Source organism: Notamacropus eugenii, chromosome 5, assembly GCF_028372415.1.
Source record: "Notamacropus eugenii isolate mMacEug1 chromosome 5, mMacEug1.pri_v2, whole genome shotgun sequence".
In the NCBI taxonomy this organism is placed as follows: domain Eukaryota; kingdom Metazoa; phylum Chordata; class Mammalia; order Diprotodontia; family Macropodidae; genus Notamacropus; species Notamacropus eugenii.
Genome location: NC_092876.1, coordinates 253,857,788 through 253,871,607, shown reverse-complemented (window position 1 = coordinate 253,871,607; position 13,820 = coordinate 253,857,788).

Below are 13,820 nucleotides of genomic sequence, written 5' to 3'. Positions count from 1 at the left end.
TGGAGTATTAGAGTAAGATCAAAGAGATTAAGAAAAAAAGAGGTATTTGAGAAAAGGGGGAGAAAATGGTTCAACATTAGAAAAATCACATAATTAACTGCATTTAAAAATTTAACATCATATGGATTTGTTCATAAATATGGGAAAAACCTCTGACAAGGTAAAAATACTCATTCACATATGCCAATGTATTAAACCATAGAAAGTATAGTCATACAGGAACCTTTTATTAATACCTTTAAAAGTACCTATCTAAAACCAAAAGCAAAATTCAAGATATACATGAGCCTGTCCCAGTAAATAATAAAGCAAGAATAAACACTCTCTCCACTATTATTTGATGAAGTCCTAGAATGCAAAAAACATCAATAAGACGTAAGAAAGAAGGACACGAAGATAGGCAGAGGAGAGAAAACTATCTCTATTTGCCTATAACATAATGGTTTATTTAGCAAATCCTAGTACCTAGTGTCACCAAAGATACTAATTAAGACAATAGATTTAACAAAGTGGCCAGCTACAAAATTAACTCTCAAAAATGAACAACATTCCCATGTAATTTCAATATCCAAGATGCAATAAGAGATAAGTCCCATTACAAATAGCAAGAAAATTTGTAAAATACCTTGGTTTCACTCTGTCAAAGTACAAAAAATACTTGAACACATTTAATTAAGAAATAAAGAAAATCTTAAATAATTGGAAGAGTAATCACTGTTCATGTTTAGGCCAAACCAATATAATAAAAATGGCAATAGTGTGAAACTATAATTTATACTAGTAATGACATAAACTGGGTTATCAGAAGGATATTTTATAGAAATCAATGAGATTCATTTTTTGGAAAATAGAAGTTATATAATATCACTCTCAGACCTTAAAATATTTTATAAAGTGAGAAGTCATCAAAACCATACAGCATTGGTTTAAAAAATGAAGATCATTGAAAGAACTAGACTAAGAAGAGTTAGAAACAATAGGACTTAAAAATACTGTATTCAATAAACTGGAAAAAATAAATCATCCCCATTTGGGAAAAAAACTGCCAGGAAAATTGGAAAGTCATTTAGAAGACATTTGGCTTAACTTAACCGCTTTTACCATATTCTATAATATATTCTTCATGAGTTTTAATATTTTTACATTTAAAAATTTCATGATTTTAATATTAAAGACACATTATGAAGAATGTAGATTATATTGGTCATATACCTTTCACAGTTATGGATAGGAAATTTGTTCTTTTTTTCTTTTTTTTAATTAACTAATCTATTTGTTTTCAGTTTCCTACAATCACTTCCATATATCTTAGATTTTCTGCCCTCCCTTCCCCACATTTCCCTGTCCATCCCAGCTCCCTCCCCAAGACGGCATGTAACCTCATATTGGTTCTACTCATACCTTCTTATAAATACATTTTCACCTTAGTCATGTTGCATAGAAGAATTAAAATGAATAGGAGAAACCATGATAACAAAACAAAACAAACATAACCTCTCCTTTACTTTTTTTTTGTTTATTTTGAGGTTAGATTTATCAGAGAGGGGGAGGTTGAAGTCTCCCACTAGTATAGTTTTTCTGTCTATTTCTTCCTGTAACTCCCTTAACTTCTTCTCTGAGAATCTGGATGTTATGCCACTTGGAGCAAATATGTTAGTAATGATATTGCTTCATTGTCTATGGTGCCTTGTATCAAGATATAGTTTCCTTCCTTATCTCTTTTGATTAAATCTATTTCTGCTTTGGCTTTGTCTGAGATTTGGATTGCTACCCCTGCTTTTTTTGCATCAGCTGAAGTACAATATATTCTGCTCCAACCTTTTACCTTTACCCTGCGTGTTTCTTCCTGTTTAATTGTGTTTCTTGTAAACAACATATTGTTGGATTATATTTTTTAATCCATTCAGCTGTTTGCCTCCATTTCATGAGAGAGTTCATCCCATTCACATTCACTGTTATGATTACCACCTGTCTTCCCCTCCATCTTACTTCTCCCTGTTTATGTTTTTAGTTCTCCTTTCTCCGTTACCTTTCACAATACCTTTAATTTTTGACCATCTCCCTCATTCTTCCCTCCCTTTTTTCAGCCCCTCTCCCTTTTACTCCCCTTTTCCCTTACTACTTCTTCCCTACCTTTTAGTTGTCCCTCCCTTTTCCCTCCTACTGCCTATAGAGTTAGTCAGATTTCTGTGCTTAACTGAGTGTGTTGTTCCCTCCTTGAACTAAATCAGACGAGCAAAAATCTCAAATGATGCTCATCTCCCTCCCTTCTTTCCATGTAGTGTAATGTTTTTGTTCCTCTTCCTGTGATGTAATTTACCTTTTTCTGTCTCTTCCTCTTCACATCTACTATTACAATCCCTTTGCACCCTTAAATCATATTTTAATCATCACATCATTTAATTTATACCCACTCCCTCTATGTATATCCCTTTTAAATATCATAAAATGTGTGCAGTTCTCAAGATTAACAAGTATCATCTTTGCATATAGGGATGTAAACAGTTTGCCAATATTGAATAACAAATTTTTCCCCTTGTTTACCTTTTTATGCCTCTCTTAAGACTTATGTTTGAAGGTCAAATTTTTTATTGAGCTCTGGCCTTTCCATCAGGAAGGTCTAGAAATCCCTCATTTCAAATGAATGTCCATTTTCTTGCCAGAAATATTATGCTTAATTTTGTTGGGCAATTGATCATTGGTTGTAGTCCAAACTCTTTTGCCTTTCAGAATATCATATTCCCAATCTTTTAATGTAGAGGCCTTCTGTCTAATTAGACTCCCTCTATGACTTCTGATTGTTACAAGGTTTAAAGAGGACACAACTTTTCTCCATATAAATATATAAGTTGTTTATCCCTTTTTGGTCCCTTAAGATTTTTTATTAATGTTTGCCATGTTATGTTTCTCTTGACTTCTGTTTTTGCATTTCAAAGTTGCCATTTAATTTTAACCTTGCAATCAGAACTCTTCAGAAGTCCTCTCTTTCATTAAAGATCTATTTTTTCCCCTTTAGGATTATACTCTGCTGTTTAAGATTTTTGTTGTTATTATTGTAAACTTATATCTTTTACCTTCTGATTGCATTCTGAGTTCTCTGGACCTATAGAGTGGTTAGTTTTTAAATAATGTGTGAATTTGCTGTGGCTCCTTTGTGATTTTATTCCTGTTTGGCTATAGTAATTTTTTTTTGACCTAGAAGCTACAAATTTTGACTATAATTTTCTTTGGAGTTGTTTTACAGTTTCCTTCAGAAAGAGACTAGTGCATTCTTTCTATTTCGATGTTCCTTTCTGGTTCTAGAAGTCTAGACTCTTTTGGTCATTGTTTTTAGATAGCCAAATGAGCTTTAAAATTTTCTCCTCTGTTTTTCAGGTCAGTTAATTTTGCTATGAAACACTGCACATTTTCTTTTATTTTTCAGACCTTTGATTTTATTGAGTTATTTCTCTTTGTTTCATGAAGTCATTAATTTCTATTTGGCCTATTCTAATGTTCTTGGTGTATGTTACATAGGCAAGGATTCCTTCCCCTTGTGCCAAACTGTTAATTCCTTTTTCCAATTTTTTTTTTATAAATTTCATTTCTTTCCCATTTTTTCTACATTGCTTTCATTTCACTTATGTAAACATTTTAAAACCCCTTTTAAACTCTTGCTTCATTTCTTCCAGGAAGAGATGAAATTGAATGTGTGTTCAAGATGTGCTTTTCTTTGAGGCTTTGTTTGTGAGTGTATTGGAATATTTCCATTCTTCTCAGTTTTGGTCTTGAGTATTTCTGTCATCACAATAGCTTTTTATGGTTGGATTCTAATTTTGTTTGTTTTTTCATTCTTTCAGCCTACTTCCTAAGTTTTGACATCATATTATGGTCATGTTGTGTGTACTTGTAGAGGTAATGCTTGGACAATTTTGTTGCTACTTTCTTGGTTTATTGAGTATTATATTTTTTTTCCCTTGATCTCAGAGACTTGTCAGGCTGGAAACCTACAATCTTTCAGTTTTCTCAAAATAGTCTAATACAATTACTGAAAGCTGGTCTGAATTCTTTAAATTGCTTACCCAGGTTTGAGTCTGAGCAACAGACTTGTGGGCTTTCCTCCGTTGGGGTTTAAATAGACTGTGGCAGACCTCCACCACAATCAGAAGACGGGAAAGCTCTGTTCTTTCAGAGTGACAGAATTGTAGGCTTCCCTTTTTCTGAGATTACTGCCTTGGCTGTTCCTCTTCAAGCTTCAGAGTATGATAGAAGTTGAAACTGGGACCATATTCCACTCCTGGGGTCAGAGCCACAAGGCTGCTATTTGTCTCTGAATTTGTCCCTCACTCCAGTATACAACATCACTTAGAAAAGATAAGAAAGACTCCAAACCAAATGAACTGTATAACCCAGTACTTAGTAAAACTGAGATTCTAAATTACTTAGGGAATACTTTCATATTTGACAAGAACCACACATCAAAATCAGTTTTAAAATATGAGTAAATAATCATGCAACTTAATATTAAAAAGAGAGAGAGAAACTGACAGATCTAACTACTCAACAGTTGAACAAAAGAAACATTTTTTTTGCATGAACAAAATCAATGCAAATGATATAAGAAGAGGAAAAAGAAAAATCTTTGTATCAAATATGATATATCTGATTTAAGCAACATTTTTAAAATCAGGGTTTGGAAAAACAACCTGATAGTTAACTGGCTTTGGAATTACAAAGTTCAAATCCTATATCTGATACTTACTAATTGTGTGATCATTAGTAAATTAATTAAGTTCTCTAGGTCTAAGGGTTCTTCCTTATATCTAAAACTGGGACAAAAAATTACCTCTAGCCCCACCTTACCTTATAGTTTTGAGAGGATCAAATGGAATAGCTTTACAAACTATGATGTGCTACATAAAAAAGTCATTGTTAAATATCTAGGATCCATAAAGAATCACATATATCCCTCTTTTGAGCAGTTGGGTCTATAGATGCTTTGGATTAATAATAATGACAATGATAATCATTAACATTTATATAGCACCTACTGTCTGCTAAAAAGCTTCACAATTATTACCTCATTTGATCCTCACAACAACCATGGGAGGTAGGTGTTATTATTATTCCATTTTACAGTTGGGAGAAAATGAGGTAACCAAGAGTTGAGTGACTTATCCAGGGGCACACAGCTAGTAAATGTCTGAGGTTGGATTTGAACTGCCATCTCTCTTGACTTGGGACCCAGCATTCTATTCACTGTACTACTTAGCAGCCCAAATTCAACTAATGAATCAATAAATCAGGATGGATACATAAATATAACAAATTAGCTGGTGTTTTCCTGATGTGTTGGAGCAGACCACAGTGGTGACCAACTGAAATCACATCCTTTGTAGGAAACCTTTGCAAACCCTCTTAATTCTAGTGCCTTCTCTCTGTTAATTATTTCCTATTTATCCTTTATGAAGCTTGCTTTGTATATATTTATTTCTATATTGTTTCCCTCATTAGATGGAAGCTCCTCGAGGGCAGAAACTGTCTTTTGCCTGTCTTTGCATCCTTAGCTCCTTAGCTCTTAACACATCACCTGGCACATAGCAGACACTTAAAGAATGTTTATGGACAAAAGTATTTATAGCAGCACTCTTTGTAGTTGCCAAAAACTGGAAGTCAAGGGGATGTCCATCAATTGGGGAGTGGCTGAATAAATTATGGTATATGAATGTAATGGAGTACTATTGTGCCATAAGAAATGATGATCAAGAAGACTTCAGGGAGGCCTGGAAGGACTTATATGACCTGATGCTGAGTGAAAGGAGCAGAACCAGGAGAACTTTGTGCACAGCAATGACCACATTGTGGGAGAGTGTTTTCTGGTAGACTTGGAATTCCGTAATAATGCAAGAACTTATTAAAAAAAAAATCCCAATGGTGGTTTTCTAAGGCAAAATGCCTTCCACACTCAGAGAAAGAAATATGGAAGTCATTCGCAGAATGTAGTAGATCATGTTTGTGTGTGTGTGTGTTTTTGTGTATCATGTTTTGATTTGTTATATGATTTCTTCCATTTATTTTAGTTCAACTACATAGCATGACTATAGTGAAAACATACTCAATAGGAAAGTATATGTAGAACCTATACAGAATTGTATGCTGTCGTGGGGAGGGAGGGGGGCAGTGGGGGGTAGGCATGGGGGGATAAAATCTTAATTTTATGGCAGTGATTGTAAAACATTAAAAAATAAAAAAAGTCAAAATAAAATAAAATTAGGAGTTCTGTAAAAAAAAAGAATGTTTATTGACTGATTGGTGATAAATAGGAGAATACTTCTTTCTGAATCTTGTTTGAGCTACATATAAGACAGCATCTTGGGGTAAAGTTTTGCAAAGTTTCTAGAGAGTTGTAAAGGAATGTCTACCAGACAGATCAGCCTGTAATTAGTGGATAATAAAATATTTCCCATTTTAGTGGTGGGAGTAAACTACATTTGGAATCCATTTTAAAGGAAGTACATCTAGCAAGTTACTTAGGATAAATTATTTGGCTAAGATTAACCCTCCCCCCCCCACACACACACACACTTAGAAAAGGTTTTAAAAAAGATACTTGAATAACCAACTTTTTTTAAGCAAAAAAAGTCATCAAATTAATTCATCAGTGAGTATACAAAAATCCCCCTTTGCTTGATCTTTTCTACTACACTGACTGCATTTTGACTGAACTAAGTAGATGTTTTGGCATTGTATAGAAACAGCTTTTTGACACAGATGTGGCTGTCATATCCTTGTCTATCAGAGACTGTTATCTCAGACTGTTGTCTCATAGACAGACATGGAAACAGAGACAGAGACTGACAGACTGAGGAAGATAGGGAGAGACAGAGAAGAGGAGAAAGACAGAATCACAGAAAGACAGAGAAACAGTGATAAAGACAGACAAACTGCAATTGAGACAAAGGGAGTCAAAAATATACAGAGAGAGAGACAGGGGTGGGAGAGAGAGAGAGTGAGGGAGAGATGGGGAAAGAGAGAGGGAGAAAGGACAGAGACAGAGAGAAACAGAGAGAAAGAAGAAAAGAAAGAAAGAGAGAGAGTTTTCTAAATGGTGCTTATATTTAAGTATTTTCTTAGTGCTTATCCTTAAGTATTTGCACATTCTGGAGTCTTGTCATATGGATCAGAATGAAATTTTGAGAATGAAGGGAATACAACTTTCATTTCTCATTCATCCTGGAAAAGAGGCTGTGTTGAAAGTCAGAAAGTGTTTCACACTAGATGGCAGCATAAGACTACTCATATCTAACACTACAATTATGCTATAAAGATCTGTGATTGGTGACTAAAATGGAAAAATTTTATACATTCACACTTAAATAATGGATTCATTATGACATGCATTTATGATTGTGTAACCATCTCATCTTGTTATCGAACATATACTTTTGTATAAAAAGCAAGTGAATTTAAATTAAACACAAAAATATTAGCATATTTCCCCCCAACTTTGTCAGTTTTTTTAACAAACATGATTTCTGTTTAAAATAGTCCTATAATTTAAGTCCTATAATTTAAAAATAATTTAATCATAACAGCCTTTCCATATTATAACAATTGGTTTAGTAATTATATTTCAAATGTCCATTTATACACAAGTTAACATAATTATACAATTGAAATATTTCCTTCTGAGAAATTAAAATTTAGAGAATTATGGAATTCCAGAGCTGAAAAGGACCTTAGGAATCTTTCACTCCACTATTTGCTAAATATCATAGATAGCACCAGAAATGAAGTCAGATATCCTGTGTTCAAATCCTCATGCTTTTACCTAGAATCATATGAATTTAGAACTAGAAGAATAATATTATTTGTAAGACCTTGAACCAAGTCACTTCACAACTTAAGCTTCAGTTTTTCTCATCTATACAGTGAAGAGAATGGACTAGATGAGCTTACGAACCCCTTCACTAGCAAACTCATCCTACAGTCTTGGAATTTTAGGGTGAGTTCAATGATCCTAGTTCTGGTGTTATTCATGATAATCAACATCTAAAAAAAGTAAATTTCGAAGTACACAATCAGGATATATAAAATAATTACACAATAGAGGACATCCAAAATTGAGCCATGCTCTCCAAAAAGAATACATTTAGATCATCACAGGAAGAAAAGCAAGTATTTTTAAAAATAACTTTCAGGGACAGGGATGGCACAATTTGCCACAAAAGACCACATTATTGTCTTAGAACATCTGCGTTCAGGAGAGTCATTCAATAGCCAACATTGCTCTCTTATGCAAATATGAAGCTTTTCATCACATGCACAGCTTTGCAATTTAGACTGGAAATATCTTATTTTCACATGTCCACACCATTTAGATTGGTCCTACTCTTATTGAATATAATTGTCACTTCCTGTTTTAGCCACGGTCACCCTCCTTCTAGGCCTACCCAACTATTGGAATGCACTTGGCTTCCTGTTACAAATACCCTGAGTTCCCCCACAGACACAAGTTCCCATCAGAATGGAACAAGAGATGACTGAAGGGCTAGGAAGATTGTGGTCATTTTCTTTTAGGTCTCTTGTTGAATTCTCTCAATTCACTGGCAGATTTCTTTAGGCCCTGGTTAAAAGGAACAGTCTAATTTGCATCATGATACAAACTGTCAACCTAGGACATAGTATAAACAGAGTATTTTCTTCAGAAATAACATCAAAATTATGGATGGTTATTTAATATCTTCACCTTCAAATATTTTTAGAAGGCTACTAAATGACTTTAAAGAGATATTATGAATCCCATTAGGATGATTGCTAGATTATGTACTTCATTATACTGAAAAGATGGCTCATTTAGCTAAACAATTTGTTGAATATTCTAAAAGGACAGTCTAAGTTTCAGCAGCCCTGCAATTGAATAAAAACTTTTCCATAGACTGTCAATCTGACCTTCAGAGGAATAACTTGAAAGGAACTTGGATAAAAAATTTAAAGGACCTTTAAGTAAACTTCATTCAGCAAAGAAATAAAAGTAGAATCTCAAACATTTTGTTTCTGGAAAAAGTACTGATATATTTTAAACATAAAATGGTATGATTTTATTGAGTTAATAAATTTCTTCCCATGGAATTTTAGAAGATGATGTGCAGTTTAATAGATGTGGGGAACTCCCAGTTTGGAAACTTCCTTCACCAATGCAGACAACTGATCTGTAACTTATTGTCACTTGCCACACAGTACTGGTAAAAATGATAATTCATTGATGGCAATATTGTAAAATAAATTCAATATTACAGTATTGTAAGCTTCTTGAGGGTAAACTGTTTAATTATTGTCTTGATATCCCCAACACTGAGGAAAACATCTTATTGATAAGAAATGTTTAATAAATGTTTATCCAATTGAATTCAACTAATGCTATATCAATGCAAGACCACAACTGCTCTACTCAGTAAATTCAGTGGTCAAAATATTTCACACAAAGTACTGTTCTTGAGTCCAACCCCACATAACTCTAGGCACTAGTCAAAGAGAAATCTAGGGTAATTTCTTACAAACATTCTTGAAATAAGTAATCTACCTGTGTCACATTACTAGTACCATATCATTCTTTCTCTGAGAATGCAATTTTGTATTGTTGTCCATATTTTAAGATGCTTACCACTGTGAGAATTTGTGGCAGAGAAAGCTACTGCGTATAGTTAGGCTCTTTACATAAGAATCATCACTCTCATCTGAATAGAAAGCTGCTTTTGTGTATAACAGATAGATATCTACATGAGTATGCACATCTGAAAGAACTCATACATGATTGTCCATATATTCTACATGAAACATACATATATTTCTCTAAAATCACATGTACACATATATGTACGCCTGTATATACATGACTCCATATGTCATTTAACCCCTTTCAGCTTCAATTTCCTCATTTGTAACATGGAAATAATAATGTTATGTACCTCATAAGTTGTTGTGAGGATGCCATGAGATTAAAAAATGAAGAAATTCTTAAACCTTAAAGTACTATTATTATTAAACATATCTGATTGAAGAAACTACACCATAATTAAAAAGGGTGCTGGGCTTACAGTCTGGAAGCTCAGTTTCAGGGTTTAGTGCTGAAATAAACTAGTTATATGACCCCACACAAGTTAATCTTTCTGAACTTAAATTTCTTCATAGGCAACATGGGTATAATAAAAAAATAGCTAGCATTTATATAACATTTTCAAAGTTTGTAAAATGCTTTGCATATGTTATTTCATTTGCTCTTCACAAAACTCCTATGAAGTAGGTGCCAGTATATATACTTTGCAGATGGGAACACTGAGGCAGAGGGAGATTGAATGACAGGACTGAGGTCATTGATCTATTAACTTCCTGAGACAGGATTTGAATGAATACAGGTCTTCCTGACTCTGAGTCCAGTGTGCTCTATCCACTGTACCTGTCTCGTGTTATCCATCTTTCAAAGTGGTTGTAGGAAAAGTACTTTGTAAATTTCCTAATGCTCTACAAATGTGAGTTCCTATTACTAGGTTTGCAGTTCTAATTGTTACTTGCACTGTTGGCAACTACATTATCAGCCATGACTAGTTAGTTGCTTTTCCTCTTCCAGGAATCATCCCATCTCTGGATGATATCTTCCACTCCACTTTTTCTTCACTTCACAGTTTGTACCTTGGGCTCAGTTTGTGCTTAAAAGAATTTCTTTTACCCATTTTGTTGAAATCATTTTATAGCTCCAAATCAGATATCTGGTTGTAATCTACATGTGACTCCTTAGCAGAACTGTGTCACAGACAATGCTGTTTTGTTGCTAATTGTGGAAAGTGTGCAAGAACCTGGTTATTAGATTCACTTTTTGACATCCAGCAAACTTATAGATGACATTTAGAAAACTCTTCATGAATCTGAAGGAAATGTCATTTCATCTCAAAATTCTATTAGTCAACTTTATGATTGTAGGTTCTTACCAATAAATAGAAAACTAAACTAGAAAACTCCTTAGGATTTTACTATTAGAGAACTACATATATGATAGAGGCAGGGTTGTTCTGGAACCAACTCATACTGGCTTGCAAGAGCCAATTGTTAAATTTTCAGTGTGAGTGTTTGCATTCAGCAAACACTGTAAATCAAGCATGATTTACTGTTTTGTGGATTGCCTACACTTAAGAAAGTCAGAAAGAAAATTATAATAAATGCAGCATAAAGTATTTAAAACTACTTTGTAAACTAGTAATACAGTATATAACACGTTTCAAAGGGAAGACTGTAAAGGCAAAATTTCTCTGACTCTATTTAGAAATCATGATCTAGGGTATGAATGTATTATCAGAATTCATATGGAGTTGGAGTTGAATTACAGAATTAGCAGAGAGGAATGCAGCTAATCTTTCTTCACTTCCCGGTAATATTTGAGTTAGGCACTGGTTTGTTTTCTATCCCTTCTAGAAACTTAAAAGAGTGAGGTGTGTGTGGGCATGACTGTATATGTGTGTGTGTGTGTGTGTGTGTGTGTGTGTGTGTTTTCCTGCAGATCCAGTTATTCAATCTTTACTAGCACTTTCTTGGGTGTAGAGGAAAAAGCCACAAGAAGATTGAGGTTTCAATGAGTGTTCCACTCTTAGTTTCTCAATAAAAGCATGTTACTTTACCTCCTTGAAGACCATTTTCCATATCACTAAAATGGAGATGATAATCCCTACCAACCTCATAGGCACTTTGTTTGAATCAAATGAGACTTTTGTTTGTAAAAGAATTTTGTAAACTGTAAAGTGTCTTCCCACCCCAAAAGAAGATTTTTTAAATGACATCTTTCCATTATTTCTTTCCTTTTTCATGTCCTGAAGAAATGTTACTTTTATTCAATTGCCCAACCCATGGATGCAAAGGATGTCAAAGCCAGAAGAAACCTTTGATATCATTTAGTCCAATTGCCTCTTTTATAAACTGAAGAATAGGAAGCCATGAGAAGTTACATAATTTCATCAGTGGAAACTGGAATGAGAACCCATATCTTTAGATCCCATGTTTTTTTTATCTTAATCGAAAATTCTTCCCAATTCTGTGTATAAAGTCTAACCAACACTCTCCACTCTCTGTGGAGTCTGTAACTATATCCTCTTTCCCCTAGAGATTGAAAGGCTGCTTTCATGAGAACTTGCTTTGCTTGCTGTGGTTGTCCCCTAACAGACAAATGGAGAACAGCAGAAGTAACCATTTGTTCCTAAATACCACACTCTAAAAGCTCCCCTTTAGAATATATGCTATTTTTCAGTGCTCAAAACTGTTGTAATTCAGTTTCTAATAGTTATCTCTTCCATGACTTGTAATTTTTAGGGATCATTGTATGCCCAGCTTCTTACATGTACTTCCTTTTATATATTTAGCTCCATTAAGATGAACTATGTTTATACATGCATATGTGTAAATCAACTTGGGTCAAAAGATCATAAGAGTTGGAGTTACTGTTGACACTGCACAAGATCCATTTCAGTTCCTTGTATATAGATTCCTGGGCATCTTTTAGCAATTCAGTTCTTCATGATTTATGTGCAGTGACTGATGTTTCACAGGATGCCATCTATCTAAGACACATGGCATTTAAAACTCTTGAATTGTCCCTTATCTTGGAAAGCTCACCTAGCCCTCAGTTCTTCCCATCTCAAATTACATTAGGACAAATCTACCACTCCACATCTTAAAATGGCCTGTTATTCATCTTTGAACTTAACTCAATTCATGGAATAGGACCTTTAGAAATCCTCTAGTTCAATCACTTTTATTTTATAAAGACTATGAAATGAAAAGAGAAAAACTAAGGCTCAGTAAGTTCAAGTCATTTTCAAGTTCCAGTAATTACAATGACATGAATGTTCTGACTCACAGATTTAACATATTTTCCATTTATAGCCACATTTTTTTTTCTCGAACTTTTCAATGTTTGCAAAATATCTGGGAAAATTGTTTTACTTTTTGATAAAGCTTTTTAAAAATACACTTAAGAAAATTCTAGATAATTGAATCAAATGTTGGAAATGCTGGATTCAAATCAAAGCAATATTTTGTTTAGGCAAAATTAGATATTTTAATTTTAAAATATATTTAAAAAGCTATTGGTATGCTGTTGTATTGTAGAATGTACTAATTAAGAAAATGGTGGTCTAATGAATTAGATACTTTGTGAGAATGGATCTTTTCCCACTGAAGTTTTTTCATTTTTTTTTCAAGTCACTACATTTCATATATTAATCAAATATTTACATGTATACAGTTACCAACATTTAGAAACTAAGTACCCATAATCAGGTTTGGGCTGAATTCATATAATGCCAGCTACTTCAATGAAAATGAAAATTCTGGCTACAAAACTCTTAGTCAAATCAATCGGAAATACCTTGGATGATTGATTGACTTTTTCACTCTTCCCCAGCATGTTTGATATAAAGTCGTATAAACAAAAAGTAAGAAAGAGAGAGAAAGAAATAAAAGTTCTCTACTACTTGCCCTCTTTTCATTTTGTTCTGATTTATGTAGTTGTAAGTTTAAACAACATGCCATTTTTATTTATTGTTATTTTTGGGAGGTGATGATATATTAATTCAAACATAGAGCTACTGATAAGCATAGATTTCAGCCCCAGATTCCCTAGGCCTACCTTCACATTTTCTCTAGCTAAAGATTTCCATGTAGGCTTGGACTGTGGCAAATGTAAGCCATCTGTAATCCTTTGACACAAAGATCCATGAGGTCAGGAGCTGAGCCTGTCATTTGGGTATACCCCATGCGGTTAGGGAACTGCCCTGGCACCTGTGAGTACTCAGTAA